Genomic DNA, 13,899 nt, shown 5'->3' with positions numbered 1-13,899 from the left:
GAAAACTGAAACTGTAATAAGTGCTATGTTTTAAAGGTATTCAATGCTATGGAAGCATAATAGGCAAACCTAGCTAGACTGGGGGGGGGGGCGGGGGAGGAAAATTGTCCCTGAAGAAGGGAAACTGCAGCTATTGGGATGGGAGATGGAGAAACATTTCAGACAGAGGGAGCATATGGAGTGGCCCAGTGAAAGGATGGCACATTCAAAAACTGTCCCCAGGTGGGACAGAGGGTGAGCTTGGAGCAAGATGAAGCCGAAGAGTTACCCAGGAGCCAGACCACATGAGCTGTATATAATGGAAGAAAATATTAACAAATGTTTTTTTAAACCTTAAATCTTAGACCTTTTGTCACATGAAGTTTGACACAAAATAGAGCTCTAAAATGTCTTAGCACACAGATGCACTGAGGATAGCCATTCCATGTCCGTCCAAAATGAATACTTCTAGTCACCTCCCTCACAGTGTCCCACGGGAAGGAAGACTGGGCCATGGGGGTGAAGAGGCAAAACTTAGACATACCTGGAGCCTGGGCTGAAAGATGAAGCCACATAGTTGTAACTGACTAGGACAAGAAGGAAATAATTACAGAGGCCAAGATAGGAGAAGAATACAGAGGAAGACAGTGGCTTTCAGACAGGGTGGGATGGGATCAGGAGCCTGGCTGTGGGATTCATGGTGGGGAGTAACCAGATGTGGGAGGCTGAGCTGGGAGAGGGGGGAAGACTCAGAAACACAGTGGCTGAAGGGACCCTGCTGAGGGGCAGTCTTGCCACCACCCCACAGCTCCAAAGGAGAGTCTAGCATTTATTTTCTTCCCACATTCTGGGGAGGTAATGACAGTGAGAATGCAGAACTCAGTCTACCTGTATGTTTGGGGGGATGTGCTTGTATACTTAGGAAGAGATTACACAAAATTTATTTAAGAAAAAATGCCACAGAGTCCTCTCTTGGCAAATGAAAATACACTTTAAGAATAAACAAGACTACCACTTCCTCATGGGCTGAAAAATATTACCTCTTACTCTGATTTCTTATCATTATAAACTAACTCATAATCTCTCAGTAGCTGAGTATAAATGGTCTAATTAACCATCCTGTGCCCTTCAAATACTTAAGAATTTCCATGGTGACTAACCATGCATTTCTTCTGCCACATGGATGAGCATGTAACTAAATGAGCTCTCATCTTCGAAAGCAGACATTTAAAGTGTGACAAAGTCATCTCTGAGAAGCTTGGCTCTTTTGAATGAGATAACTAATTACCGGGTGAAAAGGCAGCCTTTTCCCTACTGGGAAATCAACTATGTGGTCTAGTGGAATGAAAGGCATGGACCATGGCAAATCAGGTCTGCAAAAACAGTAAACAAAACAAGCCACAGCACAATTAACACATGTGGATGAAGCAAAACAGCACCAGCCACACAGCTGATTTGATTTTAAGAAAACAGAATCTGTTTCAGGGAGAAAGGCAAAAAAGTCAAAATACACACAGGTATACAAAAGAGAAAAAGGAAAAAAAAAGAAAAGAAATACAACACCCTGTAAGTACAGTAAAACTCATATACACAGACCCCCATACACTACACAAATTACTTCATTCGAATTATCCTACAAAATTAGGAAATGTCCTTATACATATACGTATTTTATTGCTCAGGAATACAGCCCATGTGTCTTCCAGAATCCCGACTTCTAAAAACACAAAGAACTGAACCATGGAGATGGTCCTTTCAAAATAGGGATCTAACCTATTTTCTCTAGATCAGAGGTGGCTGGTAACTGAGAGCCTGTAGACACTGTAGTAACACAGAGAAAAGGAAATTGATGATGAAAGCAAATTTAATTCAATGAGCTAGTGACATTATGATGTACAAAACTGGGAAGGCAAGAGAGGCCAAAAGCACACACACACTGCCTACTTTGTTCCTTTTTAGTTTTATTAAGTTGCATATATATATTTGAGATTTTTACTGCAAGAGGCATAAAAGTTGACAACAAAAGGCTATCCAAATGGAACGTTGGTCACTGGGTTAACTGTCAAGCACAAAAAGAATGATAATTTTTTTCAACGAGCTTTCGAACAAAGTGTGCATGCTCTTGACATCTGTGGATGAGCTACAGTTTCCTCTTCAACAAAGCTTCTCTAAATTAAACATAAGCTTGTTTTTGGTATCTGCAAAATACATGTGGATAAAATTCAAAGTTTTAGAAAGGGAGTTGCCATAGAAACACACAACTCCCTAAAAGAGCAATCCATCGTCTCTTAAGGGAACCTGTCATTATATTTATTCAGTGTCTGTGTGCGCGAGCGAGGCCACAGACAAAGCATAAAGGACAGTCAGCAGACACACGCTGGACAAATACACAAATTAAATAAGTCAAGTACTTTAAGTAAGGGGTGATGAGCCCCATTGTTGCATGTGTGTGAGGGGTGGGGGGATGGAATCATGTGAGCTGAACCCTGTGAGAGCGCTGAAATGCAGCCATCACAAAAAGATTTCTTTAAAACCGTTCTGCAACAATCTGGGCATTGCACACAGTTATCACTATGGACTGTTTTGTGCGAATTCTTTTAAAATGTAGATGTAAGTACTAGAAGCAGCCCTTACAAAAATAGCCTTATTTTTACTAGGAGAGTAGACTCAAGCTAAAAAAAAAAAAACAACAGAAACCCTAAGTGGGAATAAATGGGAATTGTGTACTGCAGACTTTTCAAATACATGGTGTCAGTATACCTAAGACAAACAGCCCTCTTTATTAGCAACTTTTATGCAGCTTTCCAAAGAAGGCCTGGGAGTTTCAGCCAGACTACAGTTCTTCAGACTTGGTCCCTTTAGAGACAAAGGAGCCCCATGGAGACAACGGCTACTAGGAGTTTTGAACCAAAAGACTTTCCTTAGGGAAGAATTTCTGCTCTAGGGCTTTCCCTAGAAGAGGCCAAATAATCACAAGCCCAATGAGAATGCTATTGCCTTAAATGGGAGGAAACAAAATAGATATTTTTAAAGGGGTTGTGCCCTAGCAAATCCTACAATGAAAGTTTGGGATTAAAAAATGCTAAAGCCATCAACAGTCATGACTTGGATAAAGATGTGATTTTTTTTCCTGTAGTTGCATTTATCTGATCAGTACTAATGAAATGCAAATTTTATTAATGACCATAATAATAATATTTTTCCTAATGAAACACAAGCATTTGTTAACATTAAATATTTAATCTGTAAGGTAAATTACAGCTACAGTTAACTAAACCTTACAAATGGCCAGACCAATACCACCCGCATCATGATTTACCCCAGATCACAGATGTTTAGCTTCTAATTTTATTTTAAATAAACACAAATAATTATACACATGCTTATTTGTATATGTGACTATAAAAAGTATCATGATTAGGCATAGCTACACAACTAATTAAAAAGTCATTTAAGGGCTGCCTTGAAAACGAGTCTAGTGAAATCTAGGTGACGTGGGCCTAGTATCATCAGTTGGCATTATTCTAAAAAAACATCAGAATGCTTAAAATCTCACCTTTCCATTGCTAAATGTAATAGATGAAAACCCAGCAAGGGTTGGTGGACCACGGTGCCAACCACAGACATGATGGGCCCCTCCAGAACCATTTGAAGACATCACGTAACTAGGCAATGGCACCAACTAGCATCTGGGTGGCAGTTACAGGTCTGAATATGTGTATTGGAAGAAGTGGAGCATCTGGCCAGATGAATTTACTCTACTTGTATTTCACAGTATGAGTACTCTGTCTTCTACTAGGCCTTTAAGACCTAGGCCAACCAGGAGTTCCTAGGGAAGCTTCTCTGAGCACTGGGCTGAGCTTAGGGACTCTGCTCTAAAATACCCCTTGAATCTCCACTACAGCATATCCTCACTGGTTTTCAGACTCTGGCTTTTTTGAATGCTTCTTATTTCAATCATAAACTCAAAGGCAGTCTCCCTATCTGTCTTGTTCATCTTTGGTACCCAGAATTGGTGGAGCTCAATAAATATTTGCTGAATACACAGATGAATGTAAGCACTAGATTTATTTAAATTACTAATGATCTTATCTATCAGATAATTTATTAATTTGGTGAAGGTCTGCTAAAAAATGGTGTGGGTTAAAAGAAATAATGTTCTTCATTATCTCAAAATATTCAGAGACCAGAGATCTGTCCATCAACATGGATTTTAATTTCCTAAGAAAAGAGCGATCATGATATTCTATCCTCAAACCCTGGAGGCTAAGGAACTGTCCACACATCACTGACACTGCCCCTTCTTTTATCTTGCAGGGACAATGTTCTGGGCATGACAGACGAGGGTCATACAACTACAGTGCACTCTTGGGCACGTGTCTCTTAAATCTGTGGAAATGCCCTGTGTTCTGAAAGCAGATCTGTATAGTTGGTTTTCTAGAAGCAATGAAAGAGAACCATGTTGATCAAGTAAAAATCACTAAGTAGGCCTTCAAATTCTCCTAAAATCCTAAAAAGCTTATTTTCTCTAAGCATACCAGTCACAAAGGCAAAAACTCACCCCTCTCTTGACACAATCAACTTCTCTAAAGATGTCATGTACATACACAGAAGACTCTGGGCATTGAAAAGGAAATGCCACGTGGCAGCAGAGTCACATGGAGACTCGCAGCAACTCTGACAGCCTCCCTCTACGCAGAGGGACAGGTTCTTCACACTGCACGTGCTCGAAAAACACACCACAGTGGCCTTTTTACTTCGGACATGAGTGAAGGTTGCTTCTTGGTTCTATGTATTGAAGGCATAGGTAAAAACAATGACGTGATGAGTATTTACAATACAGACTTAATTTTTCTACACCAAAATTTTTCAAGAGATTCTTCTGCTTTAAGCAGGATTATCCTACTTAACACTTGTTCCACTCATTTTTACTTCAATTTGAAGAGTAAACAGTGTGAAGGCCTAAAAGAATACATTCATCTTTTCAGAATCAGCTAGCTAAGCATTAATTTTTCAGACAGCATTAATCTACAGTGCTATTTTAATAGAACTATTTACAAATGTATAAAATTGAATTGCTTAAAAATTTTATAAATCAAGATCAAAGACAGATGTTCATCTTTAAAAATAGTAATATATATCACCATCTGGTAAAATAATGAAAACCCTTGCCATTCATGACACTCAGGAATGACTCTGTCCACACACCTTGGTTTCTTAGAGAGCTGAAGAGCTCAGAGTTTTCTTAAAATAGAAATATTTCCTAAGTACATCATATATCTTTATATCTCCATGACCAGAGCCTAAAAATATGCTTTTTCCTTCATAAGTAATAACTAAATAAGTAACTTGATAAGTAATACCAGATCACATGTATAAACTGATTGCAGTTGACAATGTGAAACATGTATAATCACAGACTAACATATATGTGCCATGGAACACAGAACAGAAAGGATCCCATTTGACCTTCATAGTACCCTGAAATCTGTCCCCTCAAAAAAAACTGCCAATGTCAACTTCTCTTTCGCTCATTTGCCTCTTCCTCATGGAGACAGAAAGAAGGCTTTGCACTGTAGTATGGCTTTCCAGGGAGGACAATGTCGTTTTGAAAAATGGCAGTTAGTGCACCAAAGGCTGAAGCTTCCTGACAAGCGGCCGTCCTGTCCCTACGTGGGATCTGCCTGGACGCTGCTGTTGGAGGGCACTGGCTGGGGACACTCTCAAGAGCTCCAGGCCAGTTTGCACTTTCCCAGCTTTCTTACTGGCATTAGGTTTATTCCGTGGTTGGGGAGGGGAACACCTTTGATCAGTCCTCAAGTCCTGAGTTCCCATGGTCAGAAGTTCTCCAGTGCTTCCCTTCTTTCTGCTGGGGTGTTCTTATAAGCTGTTGGTAGAAAGAGACTGCACAATTTCTTTGAAAGGGCATTGAAAGGGCAATTTCAAGAATGCAAAATTGGGTATTTTCTCTCTCTTTCTGGATATCAAATTGTAAGAACGTATCTATCCTTTGACCCGGCAAACTGCTTTCTAGGAATCTAGCCTAAGGAATTATTAGATATGTAAATAAAGATGTGGAAGAAGGGTGACCATGCCATTGACTATAAAAGTTCTGCTAAACTTCTAATGTTAGGAGATTGATTAATAAAATAATGGAGCCAGACAATGAAAAACTATACTGCCATTAAAATATTTAAATAATGATGCTGACCTACATGAATGGAAACACAAAGATTTCCATTTATATGTATTTTATTGTTACATTAAAAGGTTTCAAAACATGTGCAGGACACATAGGGAAAAGCCTCAAAGGATATAAACTACAGGTTCCCAAATGATTCTGGAAGCTCTTACAGTCTCACAATTTTTTTGACAGTGCCTCCAGGCCAAAACAATAAACTGTTAGGTCCAAACAACTTAATTAATATTTATGTCCCAATGAATTAGTACCTATTTGAAAATAATGACACACATAAATGAACAATACTATCTTTTCCTTATCTCCCCAGAACTTATTAATGGAACGTGTGCACCTGGGGGGCATGCATCTCTTCGTATCTTGGGATCAGATTGGACACGATTACCCCCATTTCCTGTTCTACAGTGGTTTGCACATGGCACTCACTTTTTATCACTAACAACTCAGCAATCATAGAAAACCCAGTTTTGCAAAGGAATGCAGTATGATTTGATGTTGAAACTGTGAACTACCTCCAGTGAGGTGTTGGACAGATGTGTTTTCCTTGATGATGAAAAATATCCTGTGGCAACTTTGAGGATCTGCTGTGGTGCCTGAGCACCTTGGCACTCAGCCTGGGAATGGCAACCACCTAACGACATTAACGGCTGCTTTCTTTCAGGTTACGAGTGATTATTTTTTTTTAAAAAAGATTGTCTGGGTCTTTTTCAATAAACATGTTACTTTTTTACAACAAGAAAAACCATTAAACTAATTTACGTATTTCCACGTTTTTCTTCCTTTAGCTCAAACAACAGACATTTCTTTCTCACTGTTCTGGAGGCTTAGAAGTCTAAGATCAAGACCCCAGACAATAGGTGTCTGCTGAGGACCCCTCAGCATGAACATTAAAAATGGAAAGTCCTGGATGATGCCTTAATCACAGAAAATCCACTCCTAAAAAACCTTGTGCAATTAGCTCTCATTATTCTGACTGAGCCCTTCTTTGGTGCACAGGCAGGATCTCTGAAGTCACCGGTGTCAGGCCCCTAACCCAGATATTCACCCTACTTCCTGCGGGTAGCCACTACAATTGTTTGACAATGGACTCTCTGTCCCTCTGCTGATGTGCTTCTAAAAAAGCATGGTCATGCCCTCGTGGGAACAGAGCTGCAAGTGGCCCTTTGCTCTTGGTCTGTAGAACTTCAGTCTCCAGATTCACGGTGATCCTTTTAAAATAGTGCCTGCTGCTTTTCACCCCGTGTCCACTGCTGTGGTCTTTGAAGGTCTCCACTGTTCTTTGTTCCCTTCTGGTTACTTCAGCCATTTGTCAGTTTTCGCACCAAAGAAATGAATGGCTTTTTTAAACTTCACCAATTGGGACTTTCAGAATCAACCAAGCAAGTTAAGTATAACAGATATTTCATCCCTTTGGTATTTAGCTGTGGGTGAGAATTTTGTTTGTATTATTCCTTATGGGAGTAGGTGGCCTGAGACATGTTCTAGTTTACAGCTATTTTTAAAACCCGAGGACTTAAAAGTTTTGGCAATGAAGTTTTATTGTGATCAATATTTACTTGCTTGCTAAAGAAGTGGATAAGGAATTGTTTAAAAAATTATTTTTCCAATCTAGGGCTGTCTATAAATATAACAACCTTTACAAATTTAAGTTTAGAAATAAAAATGCTACAGTAGTAGAATGCTTAAAGTAATTTTTTTGCTTGAACTTTAATTGGAATGGTCCCTAACAGTCTTAAATAAATTATTTTTTAAATGAAAAAAAAAAAAGATCTCCCATTCCCCCTTTACCCGAATAATTGTTCCCTCAACACTCACACCTTTTAACATACTATATACTTTACCTGTTTATCTTGTTAATTGTCTATCTCCTCCAGCTAGAATGTAAGCTCAATAGGGGCAGGATTATTATCTGTTTTAATCAATGATTTATTGCTTCACCTAAAACAGCATGTCAAATGTAGGGTTCACCAAGTATTTGCTGGAAAGTAAGAATGAGTGACTAATTGTCAAACACCTTTTATAACCCCATTTTAGAGGACCAAATGAGAGAAGATCTCTTAAAAATTAACACTAATGTTCATGCAAACCAACTACTACTTTTTTTTGTAGGGGAAAACCAGAGTCAACCTTTGATTTCACTAAAATCCACAAATTGCAAAGATCTAACTAATTTATTATTTCAACTTTTAAATATGGGAAATCCATACAGAATACCTAAAAATGCTAGGGTAAGTATTTAAAACATTTTTAAGCATTTATGGCTAAAGTGCAAGAAAGTAACAGCAATTGTTATAGGTCATAAGTGACAAGAAGACTAGAAGCAGGTATCAGCCAACCCTCGGTGAGGGTTTTAAAAGACACAGAGTCTAAAGTAGAGGGGACAGGCCTAGTGCCCACACAGGGTGTGAGTGCTGAAGCCAATACAACTGAAAGGTGAAATCCTCAGTGGGTAAATTAAAAAGAAAACTCCCCCAGGAACAGGAGAAAGAAAGGCCAAGCTTTAGAGATGGAAGAAAAGGTAAAAAAGAAAAAGGTTTTCCCAGAAAATTCCAAGGCCATTCTTAACACTGTTGGGGATCGGATATTGCATATCCTCCCCAAACACAAACATTTAGGTGGCAGTGCCCCTAAACATAAGGCAGATGAGATGCAAATGCAAAGCCTTTCTAGAAAATATGAACTTTAAATCCAAGTCTTAAAGGATTCTCATACATAGAGTCACAAGTAATTGAGTTCACAACCAAAAATCAAAAAACACAGAAACAAGTAAGCTGCTATGAACAAGAATAAGAAAAAAACAAACTGAGTAATTAAATCCTCAATGACTGCAGATATTGGATATATTAGATGTAGAATAAAAAACATACATGTTTAATGTGTTTAAAGAAAGAAAATAGGGTATTATTTTTTAAAAAATAAGGTACAAAAAATAAATAGGCAGCTTTGAGAAAGAACAAAAAATAACTTCTAGAAATAAAAATATAATAGTATAATTTTAATTAGAGATTCGATGGGTGAGTCCACTATCGAATTAAATATAACTGAAAGGGAATTAGTTACTTGATAAATAGATATACAGAAATTATATATAATCTTGTACAGATGGAAAAAAAGGTAAAAATAAAGAGATTAAAAGTTATAGAGGGTGGAGTATGAAGGAAAATATAGAAAATGAGGGAAGGGCAGCATTAGCAGTGATTAGACTTGAGATTTTCCACAAATATCCATCATCAAAAAATTCAAGAAGCCAAGTGAATTTCAAGAATGCAAAATAAAAAGAAATCCTCACCCAGATAAAAGCCTGGTAAAACTGCAGAACACCATCATCAAAAAGATCTTCACAACAGCCAGAGGGAAAGCGCAGATTGCCTGCAACTAGACTGATAACTAGACTGATAGTTGATCTCTAAATGGGAGAAGGGAAATCTGGGGAAGACGTATTTAAAACATTGAGAGAAAATAATACTAAACACGGATCTGTGTATTCAGCAAAATTACCTTTCACTACCCATGGAAAATAAAGGCATTTTCAGTCAAACAAAAAATAAGGAAGTTTATTTCCAAAAACATTTATTAAAGGAACTTGAGAAAAAAGGCAAAGTGATTGGGATGAAAGAAAGAATGGTGAGCAAAGAAAACAATAAATATATAACTAAATTGAAATAAACATGGACTACATGAAACAAATGCTGACTGCATATAAATTATAATAATCTCTAGTATAAAAAATAAGATGAAACTGAAAACTGAGTAACAATGGCATACTAAATTGAAAAAGAATGACTGGAATTAAGAAATTCTAAGATTCCCGGACCGCTGGGGAGAGAAGAGGAGACACTGTATAATGTAAGACTTTGTTCGTCACATCACATCGGGGTCTGACCACCTCAAGGGGAAGCGCTGTAAGAGAACAGTGTGCGAAACTGCCACACTTGCGGAAGAAAACACATGGAATTATAAAAGCAAAAACAGAGCGAACCTCATTCAACCTAGATGAAGGCAAAAAAAATAAATAAATAAATAAACAAAACAAAAAAAGTAGTACAAAGAGAATGTAAAATATAAAACCGTCAAAATGAATACAGTCAGTTTCTCTCCCTTGCCTCTGGACCCCAGAAACATTATTATTTTTGTTTGGCTGAAAATGCAAATGTAATCAATGTAAGCTACTAGATAGAAATTGACTACATTTTCTGGTTAAAAGACAGACTGACTGACTGAACTAGAAAACAGAAAGCATGTCCACACAAACGCTTGAATGTGAATGTTCATGGCAGCTTTATTCATAATAGCACAAAACTGAAAACAACCAAAATGTCCATCAACTGATGAATGGTTAAACAAATTGTGATACATCCATACCACAATTTAATATCAATGCGATGACACATGTTACAACATGTGTGAATCTCAATGCTAAGTAAAAGAAGTCAAACACGGACGACTCCATATTGCATGATCCCACTTACATGGCATTCTAGAGAAAACAATACTACAGTGATGAAAAGCAGATCATTGGTTTCTGGGGGCCAGAGGCGAGGGAGAGAAACTGGCTGTGAAAGGGCACGAGGAACTTTCTGATGTGACGGAAATGATCTACATCTTTATTGTGGTGGTGGTTACATGACTGTATATATACACTTGTCAAAATTCATCACAGTGTACACTTAAAATGTGTGACTTTTCCTGTATATAAATTATACCTTTACAAAGCTAATGAGAAAGATATACGGTTAAGTAATTTGCAAAGGACAAATCTAAAACCTTTTGTGTTCTTGAAATAAGAACTGGAGAAAGACATTTGTAGGCAAATACTAACCCAGAAATCTGCTTTAGCTAAATTAAACATGTACAAAGTTAATTTCAGGCAATGAGAATAAGAGGGTTATGGCATATTAATAAAATATTTAATTTACCAAGAAAACACTGTAACATTATGTGCCTAACACCACCTTCAACACATATAAAACCAAAATTCACAGACCCTCAGGGAGAAACTCACCATAAAACTATCTTATTTGTGAACCTAAATGCAAAAGTATTAGCAATTCAAATCCAGTAATTCATAGAGAAAAATTACATTCCTAAGTTTGGGTTATTTCCATAATACAAAGTTGCTTCAATATCAATCAATGCTATTCATCCCATTAGTAGATCAAAGAAGGAGAAAAACATAGGATAATCTCAACGGTGCAGAAAAGGCATTCAATAAAATGCAACAATCATTCATGACTGAAACTCAGTAAAAAGAAAGAGAGTGAAACTTCCTCAAATAGGAAGGTAAGTAACATATAGATTGGAAAGGAAAAAAACAAAGGTACTATTTGTTATAAATGATAAAATAATTTAAATTAAAAACAATAAAGAATTTATAAATTATTTTGCATTAATAAGGAGGCCAGTATGGTTACCACATACATGGTAAAATTCAGGGCCTTCAGCAGCAAAATGACTAAATCAATTCAAATATAATAAATACAATAAAACATGATACAGTAATGAGAACGAGTTAACTAAAGTTATATATTATCAACATGGCTAAAACACAGAACATAATGTCTTAGCAGGAATAAGTGAAAAATATCAGTATGATTTCATTTATATAAAGGTTAAAATAATATAGTATATTGTCTAGGAATACCAAATGGAAGAAAAAACAGAGAGTGATTAACTCAAAATCCAGGAAAGTAGTCAGGAAGAATAGAATTTGATAGGAGAGAGGTGCACATAAGTTTTAATAGTAGTGATAATATATATTCTTGAAACGAGAGTAGAAATGTGGATGTCTCCTTTATTTTGTGCTATAAAATATACCAATATCCTATACATTCCTTCTATATGTATGGTATACTTCCTAATTTAAGGAATTAAATGAACCTGAATGAACCTTGTCGCAATATGTATTTTTAAAGCATTGTATTGTAATATTATTTCAAGTTGAAAAACACAGGGATTTAGGAAGTTACTTTCTATATTAAAGTTTTAAAATTAATATTTATCTTTTTTCTAACTCATTATAGAAGTTGAGGGTCCTCATTCATGCAATGATTTTTCTAAAACACTGAAATCCTAAGAAACTTTCTTGATAAATTTTTTTCTAGATTGGCTATTTTATTTTAGTTTAGTTTTTATTGAAGTAGAATTTACATATAACATCATTATAGTTTCAGGTACATAGTGTAATGACTCAATATTTGTATATATTGTGAAATTATCACCAGTCTTTTGATAGGTCTTAAAGGTACACAGCAAAATAACTGTTGTCATAACTCCCTGCATAAGACAGAAGAAAAACAACAAATAAACAAATGCTAAAGAAAGTACATTCATTAATAAGAAATGCCCCAAAAGCTTGAATTACTATACTGAAAACATCTTTTCAGTGGAAAAGACCTAATCCCTTCTTTTAAAAGATAATTCTTTAAAAGAGAAATTTTGCTCAGGTAAAAATAACAAGCTGATCAATGTCAGAAAGAGTTGACAATATTTTCCCTTCTCATGTTTTTGAATTGCCAATATAATTAAAATGATATTTATGATATAGCCATCTGGATACCCCACAGAAAATATCCCAAATGGCATTCATTATCTACCCATCAGAATCAGTCTTGGGTGACAGGGTCTAGCCACCCAAGCCACACCCATCGCCCTCATCATCTCCCATCTGCTCTCACACTGCCCTTCCTCCAATTCATCCTCCACTCGTCTACAGAGCAACCTTTACAGGACACAAACAGTACCACGTAACTTCCCAGCTTAAGTCTTTCAGTATTGACCCATACTCACACAGATGGCCTCTACGCCACTTAGAACACGGTCCTCTTTCTACCGTCCTCTCTGGCTTCCCTGCCTGGACCCTGTAGACTACCTCGTTATAAGTCAACTGCAGCTCTACTGTAATACGGACATTTTAATTAATGTTAATATTGAAATACTGTTTCATGGGTCCACACATTAGAAAACTGTCTGCTCTGGATTTCTATATGCCCTTTTCTCTTCTCCTGCCCTGCCTGCCTCAAAGTTATTATCCATCTGCAAAAATCTGTGAAACGTGTCCATTCTGAAGGCTTCCCAAACCACTCTAGTCTGCACTCCTTAAGCTGCTATCACTACACTGGACACATGCCGATTTATTTATCTGTAGATCTGTCTTCCCAACTACACTGCAGGCCACCTGAGTGCAGGGATGGTACCTGCTTTTTCTTTCCATCTCCAGGACATAGCACAGCACCTGGCCCACCAACAGCTTCTGTCCACAGAGGCTCCACTGCATTCTAGGCCTCACACCACGCTTTGCACGTTATCACACTGAGTTTCCACAAAGCTCAGTGAACTACCTGTTACCCCTTTTTTACAAATGAGGAAATTGAAGTGCAGGGGTTACCGTCCTCTAGTAAGTCCGTGGTGGAACTCTGATGAGGACTTGGCTTTCCTGGAGACCACTGCCTACGTTAACACGGTGCACCCCCGGTGAAATGTAACCAATGAAATGTGAAGCAGGTGGTATGGAATCACACCCAATGCACACCCAGGGCTGACAGTGTGAAGTGTGTGTAGAGTCCTGAGGAGGCGACGGGGCCTGTGAGAGCTGTAGCCCATCGTGGGTTAACTGCAGCTCAAGGCTGTCCCAGGCTTTCTCTGGGCCTCATTTTCTTCACTAGGCAGGACCCCATTAACAGGATCCCCATCACATACTTGCTCTTAAGAACTTCTAAAGCTGT

General features: G+C 37.5%; 1 protein-coding gene across 4 annotated transcripts in view; it reads right to left on the bottom strand.

Moving 5' to 3' along the window:
- Positions 1-13,899, bottom strand: part of BACH2 (BACH transcriptional regulator 2) — a 334,937-nt gene that overhangs the window by 206,076 nt on the left and 114,962 nt on the right. The window contains exon 1 of one of the 4 annotated variants that reach the window (XM_037039307.1): positions 4,541-5,041. The exons of the other annotated variants lie outside the window; for them this stretch is intronic. The gene's annotated coding sequence lies outside the window, so the exon portion shown is untranslated. Of the gene's footprint in view, positions 1-4,540; positions 5,042-13,899 lie in introns of those variants that run through there. 4 annotated transcript variants of the gene reach the window in all.

This window comes from Sturnira hondurensis, unplaced genomic scaffold, assembly GCF_014824575.4.
Source record: "Sturnira hondurensis isolate 20B ecotype Veracruz unplaced genomic scaffold, ASM1482457v3 Scaffold0025370, whole genome shotgun sequence".
Lineage (NCBI taxonomy): Eukaryota > Metazoa > Chordata > Mammalia > Chiroptera > Phyllostomidae > Sturnira > Sturnira hondurensis.
This window is presented reverse-complemented; position numbering and strand designations above follow the sequence as displayed.